The sequence below is a fragment of the Brachyistius frenatus genome, unplaced genomic scaffold (genome assembly GCF_029030835.1).
Source record: "Brachyistius frenatus isolate BFR_SWC_R1_liver_20210118 unplaced genomic scaffold, ASM2903083v1 Contig_4, whole genome shotgun sequence".
Classification (NCBI taxonomy): domain Eukaryota; kingdom Metazoa; phylum Chordata; class Actinopteri; family Embiotocidae; genus Brachyistius; species Brachyistius frenatus.
The window spans coordinates 9,572,869-9,585,078 of NW_027210603.1; positions in this window are offsets into that span (position 1 = coordinate 9,572,869).

Below are 12,210 nucleotides of genomic sequence, written 5' to 3' on the forward strand. Positions count from 1 at the left end.
GTTATATACAATATCTGATGACATTCAGACAGCTGCTTGTGATTGCAGATGATGAAAGAGGAAATACGTGAGCAAATAGGAAGTGTATCAATGTTTATTGATGCAACATTTTTTTATATATTTTTTTTTATTTTCACAAATGATTAGCAATTGTGTGAATTTTTACTTTGACTAATCCTTCAGATATTAAAGGTAAAGCATGCAGACAATGAAGCAAATGTGAATGATTATTTATATCGATTTCCATTGTTTCTTTTGAATTAGCCCCAGGGCTTAGGACTTGATTAGATGGTGCTGTGGATCTCGAGGTATTGATTTGTTGGCAGACTCCTTTAAAGCCACTCTGCTATTGTCTATCTCTGCCGCTCCCCTGTGGGCAGCGTTTGCCCTGCTACCAAACATGTAGTCCCCCCCCCCCCCCCCCCTCAGAAGACTCCCCAAGACATTTAATTGAAACAGACAAAATAACACCCCTGTTATCCCATGGGCCCAATTCTATTAGCTTCTCAGGCACCTCCCCTGAGAGAGGTGTGGGGCCGCAAACCAAGTGTAACACCGGTGTGCATCATTCACACCTTCCAATCTCATCTCGGAATGATCATTCTGCCTGCAGGGCCGCTGAGGAGCAGCAGAGATGTTTTCTTATTGTAGTAAAGCCGCTGTATGACATCTTCCTTATCAGACAACCGATGATGTTTATGCACAGCATTTATTTGCACATTAATTAATTCATATCCAAACATCATTGTGTGTAAATGGGAGCTCCCGCTTGTGTTCCCGGAGATCTGATATGGACATGCTTGTCGACCTATCTGCCCGAGTACGAGCGGAAAGGCAATTATTTGCATGATCACACACTCATTGTGTTGCATCCAACCACAGAGAAATTTAATTATCTAATGGTAAATTCTTTCACAGGAAAAGAGTAGCGACTCAGGCCCATCTTTTCTGACTATAGTGGTTCACGTCCTTCACTGCACAGCACAGTCAGCTGCATTATCAGGTCTTGAGTGTAAGTCTACTCATCAAGTAAAATTTAAGCTAAAAAAACAAACAGTTCTTTGCTTTCTTTAGTTAATATGTTTTAAAGCTGAGGGTTCACTCTCTCTTGAGCTGGTTTGATTTAATTTTTTTTAGCAATAAAGCACAATAGATTTGGAGTACAGTTCCAGCACTACAGTTGGATCGATTGTCTCACCTGTGTGGTCTCTAAAATGCAAAGCTGCAACAGACAACCATGCTCATGCATGGTCGTAAAAAACACACATGCCCACATCTAATCATAACACTCCATCTTCATCAAGTGGCCCAGCAGTTTTATTACTGCTGGAAGAGAGAGGAGGCTTATTCCCTATTTCCTTCTTTGTTAAATGATTGACGGCCGCTTGGCGTCAGTCTCCCATCTCAGCTCAGATTTTGTTGCTGCAATATTTGGATTGCTATGGAAACAGCTTTCATACTGTGAGCCTCCCCACCTCCCTCTGCCTTCATCCAGACACCACGGTATCTCCCAGCCTTTATTGGGTGAGAGGATGCTCCTTGCTGCTCTCATAAAGAGCAAATTATTCCACGAAGGCATATGATGAAGCTCTACCAGCAGAGCAATGCGTGGTCTCCTGGGAGAGCGCCTACGCACAGAGCAATCTGCCACAGGAAAACGCCCTCTCCCAACCTGCTGCTGATATTAATTACGAATCGAAAGCTATGGCTGTGCCTGCAGCGCTTCCTGTGCGAGGCTGGGTGGGGCTACGGGGGCTACAGATGTTGTTCACACATTCTTATAGTAGAAAATGGGAGAGGCTTTTGCTTTATTTGCATGTCTGTGCTGCAGGTGGATAGGTAGTAGTCTGAGCAGAAAGCCTTCATTCAATAAATCACTGCTGCCCTGGTTGATAATAGAGCATGTACTCAGCCAGATATTCTTCCGTGTCGACTCCCATGATGTAGCCCTACAATATAGCCTCCAGTGTACAGTAAATAAAACATGTCACTGGTTATATAGCGGGTTCTTGGAGGAAGATCATCATTTGCTTGATAGTACTATTTCATTCAACAGTGCATGCAAGGTTGAAAATTAAACATCAATAAAATCCTATATTTGCCAAAACCATACCAATCTGTCCTCTCAAACACCATCTGCTCTCTGACACATTATATTTAAAGCGACACGTTTGAAATTAAAGTGACATGAGAAGTTTGCTACAAACTCAAACTTATTGGAACCGGAACCTATTTAGCACACTTATTGCCGAGGTGCACGTTCAGGAGCAGCAAAGCAGCCAAATGATTGGAACCTTTTTTCTTTTTTTTTAATAATTGGGAAAATGGGCCCCTAATGGCCACTCATGTTGGCACATTTTGCAATACCCCCCGCCCCCTCCTAAAACTTCCCACAAAGTCACTGTACAGTGCACCTCTGTTACCCCAAAACCCCCTTCTTAGTACCAAGGTGGGGCCACACGTTGTGTGTGGGTGTGCTGTATGTGTATAAACCATGTGCAAAGAACACCAGCTGTTTCAGAATGTGAGAGTGAGTTTACCTGCGAGTTAATATTCAATGAATACATATTTACATGTTGCTCCTCCTTTGTTCCTCAAATACTCAGACATGTGTTTTATCTAATTAATGAAATGATTGAATGCATTTTTATGGGGGAACTTTGGCATGTGAGAGAGGGCTGGGTTGGGGGTGGCCTTGTAGGCTCCTTTGCCCGGGGCCCGACAGAGTCTAGGATCACTACTGACTACTGACTACTGCATGGGAAACAGCTTGCTACCTCAGAGGACTGACATGCTCAAACTGGATGAGGTACAGTACCTGGCAACCTCACTGTCATCGTGAAGCCCCTGCTGTTGTCCCCCAACAATTCTCCTTCTCCTAAAAAATACAAACTGACATTTTGTCACATCTGTTTCTTAGATATTAAACAAAACAATGTGATAATTAAACGGGGTTAGTGATTTTCTTATGTGGAGTTTTTATGTTTGAACACCTATTTCCAGCCTATATGCTAAGATAGGCTAACTCTCCCCTAAATTCAATTCAATACAATTCAGTTTTAAGCATGAAATTCCAATGAAACATGATCCCAGAAAACTTTGTAGTTACTAAAATACACAGGAAGGAAACAAAGAGACAAAAAAGCAGGTTTAACATTGTGTTCTGTTGGTTAGGCAAAAACACAAGAGTTAAGTTGGTCTTCTCATCTCAAAATGCTGAACTATTCCCTGAGCTTTTTGTGCATAAGTCACATCAGATTTTGACTTGGAAACACCAATGTTTCTAATAACTCTAACACTGGCTCCCTTCTATTCAAGTGTTTCAGTAAGCCATGACAGTGGCACAGTGAGCCAAGCATGCACCACGACACTAAAACTAAAGCAGCTAAATGGTATTCAGCCGGTGACATGCTAAAATGACTTTTATGAAAAAGGTATGTTGAAGTGTTAATGATATGTTCTCAAACTAAAAAATACAGTTTCACAGGTATTTACTGTTAACCAAACTCTGAATAAAAATGACTTAAACAGTAATTTACTCCCTAAAAAACAAAACAAATGTATTATAACTATTTCTCATCCGGGTGGAGCAAAAGGCCCAGAAAGAAACTCTGTTAACCTGTCAAGGCAACACAAAATTACATCATCTAATTAACCTTTGGAAAACCCCTTACTCTTGTGCAGTTTGTCTGTGTGTGTGCTTGTGTGTTTTCACAATTAAATTTGCTCTTGTCAGGGATATATTGTGGACCAGTGGCTGAGAGTGAACAACTTGCAGCACACACACATTTCATAACACAGACTTTCAGAAGGAGATTTTCTCCCCAGGGGCTTCAGAGCTGACACTTTAATCCACCCTGACACCATGTTGTTTGTTTACATCTGTGACTTCTACCCTTTGCTGTGTTGCTCAGTTTTTATTTTTATGGAAAAAGCAAAGAATTGTGTTTTGTGTTTGGAGTTTACACTCAGAGCAAGTCACAGACAGTCATAACTTTTATTTGATAATAGTCATGAACATTTCAAATGTTATCACATATTTCTCCCTTTTTGCATTGCATAAGAGAAACTGCTGACTTAAGTGATCACTTAAAAAAGTGCCTGTAACACTTATAATGAAGCTAACAACTGAGCTACAAGAGGCTGGGGGAGGAGCAGCTGAGGGAGTTGGTGGACCACCACTGCTGCACAATGCTCTTCCCCCACTGTGATAAAAAACAAACATACGTTATTTGTTTGTATACGTGTGAAATGGAAGTGAAAATGCTTTTTGATCACATTGATTAATAGCCATCTTATACATTTCAAACAAATATCAGTAAAAAGGTTAAAGCATATAAACAAAATGTGGCAAATTGGAATGAAGGAACATGTTAAATCCTTTCAAATGGCCTTTGCGTTTTGCTTTAGATAAATAAAACACTTCGCAGCATTGTTATGGGTTTTTGGCAACACAATCCATCTTAATTTTTGATGAAAGCCTATAGGCTGTCTGGTATAGAGCGGCAAAGCAGCACACAGCCTGCATATTTACTTCCAGCTCATTTATTCTCATTATGCAGCCCTGCAGACGTCAATGAGGGGATTTCTGCCCCACAGTGATATTCCACGATACAGAAGGAGAGAGAGAGAGATGGAGGGGGCGGGGGGACATATCAGGGAGAAACAAGACGGAAGCGAGGCGATGGGGGGTGCATTCATTCATGCTCTGCCCGTGAACTTTGACACCTTTGACAGAGGTACCCTCTGTTTTCAGACCCTACGTTGACGGCACAAGCTCATTCTTTTCCCCTTGCTCAGTCTCCGTTGGAAATTTCACATTCGCTGTCACATAATGAGGCCTGGCCCTGCCTGGCTGGGGAGGTGCCAATGATTTCCTATCTCGGTTTTACTTCCCTGCTGTAATTAGGGTGTGTAATGCCAACAATATGCCACCTGAGAAATGGCGCAGAGTAAATATGTATTATTTCTAAAGGAACAAACATATTTGAGAAAATAGGAATTTTATAACATGCATTACAGAAGTATAGGCTGCTATCCAATAACATGTGTATGCATAAATATGGATGATGTTGACGTGATCATATCTTTTATCGTACCTGTCTGTAAAACAGAGTTTTAATTTAATTTAAATTAAACATTTCTCTGCTTGAATTTGGAATTCTTAACATGTGAATCCCAGCTGATGTGGTAACACCCATGGTTACAGATGCGGTTCAATACTACAGCGAATGCAACTTCATCAGGAACACAACAAAAGAATGGCTGCTATATCTGGTGTTAACAAGCCAACCAAACAAACTTGTTGTGTAAAACAATTTTGTCCATGACGACGTGAGAGGTTTTTCACACAATAGCAGGGAACAATAACCTTGGCTGCCATGCTGAGGAGTTAAAGGTGAGCAGCCTGTTATGCTGAATTCATGTAAACTTTGTTTTTGCCAACGTTTTTTTGAGATCACCAACAGACGCCCCAGTTAAGAGGTAAATCACAGATTCATCACAGATTTCCAAAAGATATTAAGAAGGCTAAACATCTGAGCCTGTCAGGGAGTCCACATCCTGTTGTGTGAAAAGTGACCTTGTTGGGAAAGTGAAAGAGAGCATTGATGGCCTGCTGCCAATGAGTTGGCAAGTCACTGAGTGGAAGGAAAACCTGGAAAAATAATATAATTGTGTGAATTTCCTCAGAAAGAATGACTTAGAACATTTCCTTCTTCATAGTTGTTCCTGTTTCTAACAGTTTTAGAACAAAAACTTGTCTGTAACCTCTAAGATATATCAGTAAAATACAGTTTCATGACTAAAAATTTGTTCCTCCAAATTTTTTGGAAGAAAATAATCCTGTCTCAAGCATGCTATTGCATTATTTCTTGAGTAACTTCCTGCAAGTGTTTATGGGCGGCACAGTGGTGCAGTGGTTAGCATTGTCGCCTCACAGCAAAAAGGTTCCGGGTTTAAATCCGGTCCTGGGCCTTTCTGTGCGGAGTTTGCATGTTCTCCCTGTGCTTGCGTGGGTTCTCTCCGGGTGCTCCGGCTTTCTCCCAACATCCAAAAAACATGCACCTCCCCAGCTCCTCCTACCCACATGCCTAAGTGTCCTTGAGCAAGACACTGAACCCTAAATTGCTCCCGATGGTGTACCATCGGTATGTTGTAAGTCGCTTTGGATAAAAGCGTCAGTGAAATGAAATGAAATGTAATGTGATAAAGCCTGGTTTGGAGACCACACAAACCCGTCAGGGATTCCTCCCGGTGATAGATCTTGCAATGTGTGACCCCCTGTCACCGATCAGTCTTGTAATGTGCAAACCACAATGACCTCAAGATGTAGTGTGAACAGTAGAGCGGTCTGACGACTTTGAAAGTCATGACGTCTGTGCTTGTCAGCATTACCTGAAACTCTGTGTCGAACAGCTCCCCAGGTCTGTTATTTTTTGCTTTATTAGCTTGCTAAGCTCAAAAACTAAATGTTTAAAAAAAATAAATAATTGAAAACAGATTTAATTGAATAGTAGCGTCAGGCCAAACTGCTGTGAAAAATACAAAGTGTTTCTTGTGACTTCAGAATAAAGGTTTAGTTCCCCAATTGAATGGTTTTAATAGGAAATATAGGCAGGATGTTCCATTTGCAATTGAATACAGATCTGACATAGTTATAAAGACTTAACAGCAGTGGTGGAATGCACCTGAGTACATTTTACTCAAGTACTTAAATGTTTTCATTTTATGTAGCTTTACACTTCTAATCCACTACATCTCAGAGCCAAATATTGTACTTTTTAGTTACTAGCTACTTTTAATATTACACATTTGCATTTCCTTCCAGTCTAGTCATCTCCAATTGTGTTAATGTTCAAATGTTTCATATAAACTGAAAGATTAAGTGTTTCTTTTAAAAACCCTTTTGGATTCGCTAGCAAATGCATCGTTAGAAAGCTGAAAACCGTTTTTCTATTTTTTTTTTTTATTCATGAAAACCTACCAGGACCACAGCGGCACGACAAACATATGATGATCTCATAGAGTATGATTCATCTCTTTAGATTAAACTAAACCTATAACAATATAAAGGAGATAAAATTAGCTTAACCTCAAACATCGACAGCAGTAAAATGCAACACACATATTAAAGAAACAGAAATATCAATCCAAAATGATAATATGATAGTAATACTTTTGATACTTTAATTCAAATTTTCTGCAAATATTTATACTAATATAATATAATATATACACATACTTTCGCTTCAGTAAAGTTCTGAATGCAGGACTGTGCTTCCTGGTAAGCTTTAGTACATTCAAAGCGATTTGAATCTCATGTGGTAAGGGTGGACTCTGCCACAAATAATGGAGAGTTCTTTAGAAGGAGGTATTTCCAGATTGTAAATACACTGAATGGTTATTGGTGTAACTGTCGACCATAAATAGTATAGTTTGGTGGCGATTGCGGTGTGATTAGATCTGACTGATATAAACAAACAACCCGCAAAACTCATTACACTTTAATTCAATAACTGACACCAGATTGAATGACATTATCTTTTTTCCAGTCCAGCCCAGCACACCTCACACCTGTCAGCTCAACGAAGACCGAAATGTTGAAATATCCAATGTGAAATAACTAAAACACTCATAATAAGAAGCTGAGTCATAATAAATAGGTTTTCAAGGCCTTTATTAAAGCATTTTTAGGAATGAACAATCTGAAAATAGGAATTAACTCTAATATAATTGCAGCTTTTAACACGGGGACCCTACAGGTCAGCTGAGAACAGGGCCTGAAGCTATTGTATCACATTTAACACTTCCAGATGAGCCAGTTCCGGCTGAACAAGAGGAAGCAGATGTTCCACCAAATCTAATTTTGTTTGATAAGAGCACTCACTGTAACACGGAGCACCTCGCAAAGGTATCCTGTTCCATTTATTGCTCAGTCAAGCCATTGTGTAATCCACTCAGTGTGACTATGATACCCTAAATCAGGTTATTTGGATTCAAGTCAATCTGTTCATTTCCCATCTTTGTGTAACAAAACGATCTCAGTGTTTTTTCTTTGGAGCCAGTTGGATGAAGATGAATCCATTGTGGAGAAGACAGGTGGGATGACCTGTCTCAGTGTCCTGCAGTCAGTGACTTTGTGAGCTTTAGCCCGAATGTGACCCTTCCCTGTTCAAGTTTCCTGAACACAGGTTATTGTGCCAACATTTGTCCAGCTGTGTGGAGGTATGAGAAAGTAAGGAGAGTGTGAATGAATGTCTCCTATTTTTAGTGTGAACAACTGAGTGCAGCACTATGGGTTCTGGTCTGAAAACTTTGACCATTATCCTCGAAATGAAAAAGGTTTTGAGTCTCCACCCATACAGTTGGCTTTTTGTTCTTGAATGTGGCCATTTAGAACAACTTCAAATCCTTTATGTGGTCTCAATGTGGTCAACAAGTTATTTTCTAGTTAAACCCAGCCAATAATAAATATCTCTTCTCTTCAGTGGATAAAAGAACAACATAAACTAAAATCATTTTGATAAATAACTGGCAGATATTATCAAAACAGCTAAATAGACTGCAAATCCATACATTGTGTAACCTAATGCAATACAGTTTAATACCAATGTGTGATACACCTGTCTGTCCACTATAGGATAACATGTCAATGTCACGTTCATAGACTGTATATAAAAATGGACTTAGCGTCCGGGTCTGGAAAGTGCCACCAATGCGGAAGTACCTTTGAGTGCAATATCCCTGAGGGCCACTAGGGGCTGGCTAAAAAAAAAAAAAAAAAAACGTTTAATTCCGGTAGACTCCTATTAAAAAAATATCAACTTCTCATGAAATACAAAGTCAGTCAATTTTCTCCATAAGTCATAGTGGTGTCACTCCTGATCATTGTTCTGCTGGTTCTTCTGAAAATAATTATAATAATTAGATATTAGGCCACAATGAGAGGTAGGTTTCCGCTATAGGTGGGCAGGCATAATTCCCTCGGGTTGTCAGTCAGATTCAGTCAGATCCACTACTCGCTCCTTAGCACATCAAAATATGGTCAATTCTGGCTCCAAAAAAACAAGATGGTGATGGCCAAAATGCCAAACTCACAGTAGGTTGCTGCCTGCTCACAATTTGCTTTGTGAGAAAAACAAGGTGCCTTTGTGTTACACATCCAAACCCCTCATTGTAAGGAAAAGATCATGATTTGGGTTAAAATAAATAATTTTGCTCATCACAGACCAGCACGAGTCGCAGGTGTCTCTTGACATCCAGTCTCACAAATGAGTGGAGAAGATGAATGTGAGCAGCGAGGAGGCACTCCATTGTGATCAATGAAAAAAAAAAAAAAGAAGATTTTTCTCTTTGATTCACATCCTGCATTTTGTCACTGAATATAAATCTTTTCCTGAATCCAGGCACGCTGTCTGAAAAAAAAATAGATGTACATCACTGACCGACCTACTGAGTCAGAGATGACCGAAAGTGAGCTTACAAACATTAATTGGCAATGGAGAGAGAGAGGCTCTTCCCACTTTCTAATTTCCAGGTTAGAAATGCACTCCATTTCTGTCTGTGGGTCTGAGGTTATTGGATAAATTGATTTCTAGCTGACCTTTACTGCCCGCTTCGCTGATGCAAAGAGTTCTTAATGATCTTGTGCTGTCAGAGGTACTGGAATCACAGATCCCTACAGACACCATTAGTCCTACAGTACATGAGCTGACATCACGAGAGGAGTGAACACAGTTGATATAGAGCAGGATGGCACAACAATATGAACACCTGTTAATATAATGCAACCCAATACACAAGCCATGCAGGGAATGCTGTATTTGTGAAGCATGAAATGAGACCAGAAGCGTGACCAGAGTGGCTTCCAAACTCGTTGTCACAACATTATGACTGCATGTTAGATTTAAAGTGAGCACAGAAAAATGCATGCTGTTTAAAGTAACACAATTGAAACCACTAAAGCAAAAAGGTTTTACATGGAGAGGGCTATTAAGTTGCTAGAATCACCAGATTTTATTATGTTATTTATTTTCAGAAATAAAAATTGGTGCCAACGTCAAACATTCAGTATCTTCAGGCCATGTTGTAATGGTTAATTAGAACTTAACACAACATCTGACTTATTATTTTTGTTTTGTTTTGTTTTGTTGAGAGCCTCTCTTAGAATACAATAATAAAGAAAGGCAAAATAGGATAGTGGATTAAGACTGTCTGGGATAAAATAGTGGTCTCACTTTGTTATTATTGGCCACTCGGCTATTACTGCATTATGGAGGTGCCCTTGAGGAAGGTGCTGAACATTTAACTGGAAACAGGAAATGGTGGAATGGCTAAAGGGCAGCTTCCAGCAGCCTGTGGTATTACTATGTGTCACGTTCTCTCCTTTTTCAAATTAGTCAAGTGTGACAAAGAGCAGACAATAAACAGGAGCATGAGTGAAGATACAACAGCACTGGACATTCTTTAGACAAACAGAGGGAAGGATTACCGTTGTGTAGAGGTGTGATACAGGGTGGGTAAATAGAGTGGATAAGCATTTACTGTAATTCCTGTGTGTGTGTGTGTGTGTGTGTGTGTGTGTGTGTGTGTGTGTGTGTGTGTGTGTGTGTGTGTGTGTGTGTGTGTGTGTGTGTGTGTGTGTGTGTTTGTGCAATACAAACCTCACAACTAAATACAGTGGGTATGAAAAGTATTCAGACCCCTTTACATTTTTCACTCTTTGTTTCATTGCAGCCATTTGCTAAAATCAAAAAAGTTCATTTTATTTCTCATTAATGTACACTCAGCACCCCATGTTGACAGAAAAAAACAGAAATGTAGAAATTTGTGCAAATTTATTAAAAAAGAAAAACTGAAATATCACATGGTCATAAGTATTCAGACCCTTTGCTGTGACACTCATATTTAACTCACATGCTGTCCATTTCTTCTGATCCTCCTTGAGATGGTTCTACTCCTTCATTGGAGTCCAGCTGTGTTTAATGAAACTGATTGGACTTGATTAGGAAAGGCACACACCTGTCTATATAAGACCTTACAGCTCACAGTGCATGTCAGAGCAAATGAGAATCATGAGGTCGAAGGAACTGTCCAAGGAGCTCAGAGACAGAATTGTGACAAGGCACAGATCTGGCCAAGGTTACAAAATAATTTCTGCAGCACTCAAGGTTCCTAAGAGCACAGTGGCCTCCATAATCCTTAAATGGAAGAAGTTTGGGACGACCAGAACTCTTCCTAGACCCGGCCGTCCAGCCAAACTGAGCAATCGTGGGAGAAGAGCCTTGGTGAGAGAGGTAAAAAAGAACCCAAAGATCACTGTGGCTGAGCTCCAGAGATGCAGTAGGGAGATGGGAGAAAGTTCCACAAAGTCAACTATCAATGCAGCCCTCCACCAGTCGGGGCTTTATGGCAGAGTGGCCCGACGGAAGCCTCTCCTCAGTGCAAGACATATGAAAGCCCGCATAGAGTTTGACAAAAAACACATGAAGGACTCCCAGACTATGAGAAATAAGATTCTCTGGTCTGATGAGACCAAGATTGAACTTTTTGGCGTTAATTCTAAGCGGTATGTGTGGAGAAAACCAGGCACTGCTCATCACCTGCCCAATACAATCCCAACAGTGAAACATGGTGGTGGCAGCATCATGCTATGGGGGTGTTTTTCAGCTGCAGGGACAGGACAACTGGTTGCAATTGAAGGAAAGATGAATGCGGCCAAGTACAGAGATATCCTGGAAGAAAATCTCTTCCAGAGTGCTCTGGACCTCAGACTGGGCCGAAGGTTCACCTTCCAACAAGACAATGACCCGAAGCACACAGCTAAAATAACAAAGGAGTGGCTTCGGAACAACTCTGTGACCATTCTTGACTGGCCCAGCCAGAGCCCTGACCTAAACCCAATTGAGCATCTGTGGAGAGACCTGAAAATGGCTGTCCACCAACGTTCACCATCCAACCTGACGGAACTGGAGAGGATCTGCAAGGAAGAATAGCAGAGGATCCCCAAATCCAGGTGTGAAAAGCTTGTTGCATCATTCCCAAGAAGACTCATGGCTGTACGAGCTCAAAAGGGTGCTTCTACTCAATACTGAGCAAAGGGTCTGAATACTTATGACCATGTGATATTTCAGTTTTTCTTTTTTAATAAATTTGCACACATTTCTGTTTTTTCCTGTCAAGATGGGGGTGCTGAGTGTACATTAATGA